The sequence below is a fragment of the Pseudopipra pipra genome, chromosome 2 (assembly GCF_036250125.1).
Source record: "Pseudopipra pipra isolate bDixPip1 chromosome 2, bDixPip1.hap1, whole genome shotgun sequence".
Lineage (NCBI taxonomy): Eukaryota > Metazoa > Chordata > Aves > Passeriformes > Pipridae > Pseudopipra > Pseudopipra pipra.
Genome location: NC_087550.1, coordinates 107090557 through 107096788, shown reverse-complemented (window position 1 = coordinate 107096788; position 6232 = coordinate 107090557).

Below are 6232 nucleotides of genomic sequence, written 5' to 3'. Positions count from 1 at the left end.
GTTTCAAAGTATCATTTAATTGATAGAGGAATGAATTTAAAAAAAGGAAGGGGGAGACTACATTTTAGTTGAAAGAAGTAGATTTCTGGGAGTGTGAAATGTTTGGACTGAAAAAATGTCATTAAAATATTTCTGTAAGGCAGATCAAGAGAAGAGCATGGTAGTGAAGAATAAAATAGAAAAGAAATGGAACACTTGAAGTTTCTGGTTGATTAGATATCTGTCACTGAACTGCAAACTGTGCTAGGACTTTTATGTGAACAGTAAGATAATGGAGTTACTGCTGCTTCTTCCCTCACACTTCTCTGTGCTGCATAAAAAAAGATTGATGACATGGCATTTTGAGTGTTGGGGAGAAGATGTTGCAGGTTCAGAAGATGCCAGGAGCAATGAGAGGCCCAGCACAGGGTACAGGGCTCCAGAGATGAAGGGAGGTGGATGGCTGAGGGTCAAGCAGCACTTCCTGGGAATAATGTGTCAATGAGCCACTTGCCTCCTCCCTTTTAGCTGAGTCCACCTCACCACACACACCTTACCTTCAGGGTAAATCCAAGCTCCTCTGCTAACACAGGGTAGAAAAGTTACAGGAGGGTAAGTTATCATTCTTTTGTAGTGGGTCCTCCCCTTACTTGAAAGACAAAGGGAAGACAAAATGTATAGAGAATAATATATTCAGCACCAATAACTGCTGCTAAGTACATGAGCATATGTGCATATACAAAAAATCTGTTCTTCAAATTCATTTGCTGCAGTTCCAAGAAAATAAAATCTTAGTAAATAATAAAGCCTTTGGAAAGGATCTTGGAAATGGTTGATATAGGTCATTACACTTCCTCACATATACTCACAGTTGTAAGAAACAAGGTTGCTTAAGGTGCTAGGAATCATTGAAAATCAGACTGGAAGGAACCTCAAGGGATCATCTCATCCTAACTGCTGCCCTAAAGGCAAGATAAATTCTACCTAAACCATTCCTGACAGGTTTGTCAAAGATATTCTCAAAAACCTTCAGTGATAGAGACTCCACAGCATCGCTGGGCAACCTGCTGATTTAAGTGGTGCTTAACTCTCCATAATATTGGATACAATTTTAATAGAATATTGGCCTATCTACAAGGAGAATATTATGCTATGCAAAATATAAATAAAGGTATTAATAAATAACTTTATGATATTTCCCTCAATATTGATTTTTTCCCATATGAATGAACAAAATGCATAAGATTTTACAAGAGGTATAATAAATGATAATATTTTTATCACTTAATAAAATAAAATAAATTTCTTTTGCTGGAAATAGCCTGGTCCAGTTATTAAATTCTGTTTAGATTCTAGAATATCAATAAAATACATATAAAGTTATTCTGTGGTTATTGATTCAGTTTTGAGAGCTAATAAACTTGATATAAAATAAATAACAGTGGCAAATTTATCTGTTTAATAGCAGTTCTTTATTTTAGGGAAAAATATTTTGTATTATTTTTTAATCAAATATCAAATCCTTTCCTGTAGAAGCATTTCTTTCAAGCACTAGGAATTGCTTAGAGCAGTGCATAAAAGTGTTCATACAGGTAATTTATTAACTGATGTTGCTAAGACTATATACCTGAGGATGGTTAGATGAAATCCAAGAAAAAATTTAATATTTATCTTAGAAAATTCTACCCTGCTTATACTTATACCAGTGAAAGCAGGAATTACTTAGGCAATGTGAAGTCCTTTGGTGTTTATCTTCCAAAATACTGAAACACACTCTAGGCTTTAAATTTACTGCTGAAGAGGGAGTTCACTTATATAGCCACACAAATTTGCCTTTTGGTTCTCTGTTTGCCATGTTGGCATTTTAGAGAGACATATTTGTATCAGTCGAATGCTCTCAGTTTTAGCTTCTGATGGTATCTATTATTGATAACCTTAGTGGGGAAGAATAGGACAAACAGGATTTGCAGGCTTGTTTAGTTTGCATTTTTGCTTAGATTTGTTAAAAATATAAAAATACTTTACAAATAAAGATTTGAGACAAACAAAAATTCAGAGCATCGTTTTCTCAGGTATTGAGATATTCATAAAATGTCCAGGACAAAAATTAGAAGGTAAGTATATGCTGTCATTATTTCATAATGGTTTTCCTTAGGTTATGTTTATCTGGGTGGAACTTTTGCACCGTAGTTGAAAGGATAAATGTAGATGCATAACAGTTATAAAAGAAGCCTTAACAGCTAAGTCAAGTTTCATTTTTCGTTGCCTAAAGTAATCATATTTCTGTCCCAAGATATACTAAAGCAAAAGCAGAAGCCCTGATGTGAACCAGTGCAAATCATAGAATTTCAGAATGCATTCAATATAAGCAGAAATATATCTGTGGTTATCCATTATGGTTTAATTTTTGAGGATGTCCACCACTCTTAGTCCGGGTCAAAACACATGGAAACAATTAGTATACTTTGATAGTTTTGAAGTGTCTCAAGATCTTTATAGAGGAAATTTGAGACTGTGTAACTGAGTTTACTGACCCCAGTTTAAAGTATTTTGGGTTAGGTTCCATCAGAGGTCTGTGGAATTCTATGTGATTATTTGTAAAAACAAGATTTAATCTCAATTTCCAAGCACTGATGCAAGTGCCAGAACTCTCATGCTACAATAGGCACTAAATATTTATCGGCATATATATACTTAAAAGTAAGAAAGGAGAAAATATTTTTAAAAGCAGAAAAGCATATAGAAGTCAAACAATAGAAATTCAATATTATAAAAAGAAACTCAATGCAGTGAGTTTGAATAAAGTGATTTGAATAAAGTGAAAGATTTACAACTTAATTGCTATCAAATTATTATTAAGGTCAAAGTGTTTACAAAAATGTGAGATACCTTCATGTTAAATTAGATGGGATGAAAATGTACAAATTATATTCTTTTTCTTTGAACCTTGAACAAAAAAAGGTGTCTGCTTGTGCTTAGGAATTATTTTCACTTTACTAAAAGAAAATGAAAATAGGAAAAAACCACTTTCATAGGAAGGTGTGTGACTGATAAACTTTGTATAGAAGAACAATAACAAAAATGAGGATAATGTGAGGATAGAAAAAGTTTTGCTCAATTGTATAGAAGACATACTCTAATTGTTCATAGTTTTTGAAATTTTCTGTAATTTTTATTTTTATCCTTTTCATTGCATTTATGTACAAAACCAATTTACTTTGCTTAGTTTCTTTGTATTTTTAAGCATACACAGAATATTGAGACTCATGGACCAGGTTTCCTAGGTCTCTTGAATTATTATAATTTAGAGAACAAAAAAGGAGTGTCTTTAAATATAAGTCATGTAGGTTTTTCCAGTGCGTAGTCATATACTGGTTTTAAGTATTAAGTTGAATTCAGTGTTGTATGGAGACAAGACATGGCAAAATTTAACTTTGTGAGATTAAAAATTCTAAAGGGGAATTTAAAACAGCAGTAGATAACAAATGGAAAATAACAATGCAAACTAAAATTTGCTAGTGAAACATAAAGTAATTTAACTTCTTGGACTTAGAACACTAGCTAATTAAAGATGTGTATAGAGAAAATTAAATTGGAACAAAATTCCATACCCTTAAACAAAAACAAGATAGGAAGTAAGGTGAAGGAAAAATAATTAGAGGGTTTTGATCCAATCTGATACCTTTTAAATAAACAGAAATGTTTTCTAAGTGAAACTAATAGATCCCCAAATACACTGTGTCAGGGAAAAAAACTCTCACAATACAACAAAAAGCAGTGAAGGTCTCTTGAAACAGTGGAGGGAGAATCTGAATAACTAACTGTCTGAAGACACTCAAATAATAAAGAAACAAGTGAATTATATCAGAAGCAAGAAAATGGAAGGAAAATATGGATCTTAGAGAATGGAAAATAAGTAATAGATTAAGGCATCCTTAATTCACATTCGTATTAATGAGGCACACAACAACACATTCATGACTTTTAGATAACACTGAAATCAACTGACTACTGGTAAATTACAATATATTCAGTCGAATGCGTTTACATTTAGCGATTTATGTTCTTATGGATGTTTTTCATATATTGCTCATTGAATGCAAGAAACATACTCAAATTTTAGGAACTTTTTGCCCCCTAGCATTTGATTTCAGTTCTGACTTCAAATATAGTTGCGATTGTTGTTAGCTAAGACTGAAGGATTTTTTGGGTAAAAAAGTTTGGGCAAAATTAAAATCCCTTTCTTGCATATTATTTTATTAAGAACAAGTTCTTGTTTGGTGCTCTGGTGAAAAGAAACAATGAAATGGATTTCTAAGCTCTGCTACCATGGCCAACCTCATAATTTAGGCACTTATGCACCCTATGTGCTGAGTATGTGTGTGTACATGGTGTGCTGGTGGACTCAGCACTTCTGGTCTTGTGAATGGAAAGGAAAGAGTGATATGGCCATGGGGATACTGTCAAGGAACATGTCTCAGATCTGAATGTGTAATACTTCATACAGAGCTGTGGACAAGGAGCAAACAAGTGACTCAGCAGTTTTTTGAAGGACCTCTCGAGGTTTTCACTTAGCCCGGAACCTTGGAATAAGCGACAGTGAGAACACTTCTGGCTTTATTAAGCAGAGCACTGCCTAAGCCCCAGTCTTCAGACAGTAAAACTTACCTTAGTAAAGACTTACATAGGATTCTCTATAATAATTTTACTAGGCTTGGTGTTGAATATACAGTTAAGTCTAGAAAAAACTTTACAAAATGGCATATCACAAAATTATATGCTAGTCAGAGAAAGCTATGAAGACTTTTGCAGGATTTAATGGTAATCAAATACAAATGAGTTAGTAGTCAATTCACTAGAGGCAAAACCACAGCAGCATACATAACAAGAGATAATGTCAAACAGTTGTACACACTGACCATGTTAAAATAGCTAAATCAACTAGGAGAAATTATCAAGTCCATACTGTTGTGATTAAGAAAGAACCTATGTTAGACTGCAAGAAAAAATGAAGCCAACAACCACAGCTTTCTAACAATGGATATAATTATAAGAATACATTTATATTGCAGTGGATGAGATCAAAAGTTTGATAATAAATGTTAGAAATATAGACGGTATCAGAGGAATCTAAAACTGATTTACACAATTTAAAGTACAAGTGTACATTAGTAAAATAGTTTATAAAATATTTCTTTTTCATTCTACAGTTCTGAAACAAGCAGACACCCAAAGAAAAAGAAGCAGACAATTAAAAGTTGTGAAAATAAATACAACTTTACATGATTTTTAACACAATGTGGTATTGAAGCCAGCAGCTTAAAACAAGTTCCAACAGGACATGAATAGGTTGATAACTATTTAGGTAGAGAAAATATCCAAGAGTTATTAAATATGATGACCAGGAGAATAAATTTTATCCAATTAGGTGAAACTTCATCTGTAAGTAAGCTTTCCCATTTATGTTCTCCCTCTATCTGAAGCATCTTATCCTGAATTCTTTAAGGATGAGATAAGAAGGCTATACAGCAGAATCTGATTTGGAAAGATCCCTACAGGAAATGAAGAGGAAATATGATATAACTTCTTTGGATAACATCTTGAATTGTCATCTACTTTTAGGATTTCCTTTTTCTAATTTCAAAAGAGATATCCAACCCCCTCTAGCTTTTACAGCAACATATAAATCAGAGCTGTCAGTGCTGAACTGCCTAATTATCTTTGCCTGTCTACTTTTAGCGACCATTTGCTAATAGCATACTCACTGCAGAATCGTGTTTTCCAAATTTAAAAAGCCAAGAATACTACTTAAGTAACTCTAAAACCCACTACTGTCTCTTTCCTACTTCATTGAATGACAGAGATTTGTTTTATAAATAACAGGAAACACCCTCTGCAGGTGTTTTTGCAGGATCTTAGGAGCAGCTGTTATCTCCTCTAGAAAAAAAAGAAAAATAATAATTTGTATATGGCAAGCAATAGTTTGTTTGGAGACTGCAAAAGATATGTTTGCCTTTAAACGTTAAATCAGAGGAGATTAAATATCTGTTTTGGAAAATCTGCAGAAAGGTGAAAGGCTATTTTGAGTGGGACCCATTAAATGAAACACTTGCATTTAGAAGAAAAAGTATCAACATACATCCACTTTATTGTAAACAATGCACCTGCAGTGCTTCCCACTAAATGAGATGAATCAAATTTTGCTTAAGTGAGGAATGACTATCAAGTCATGCATTATCCCAAAGCTATGAAA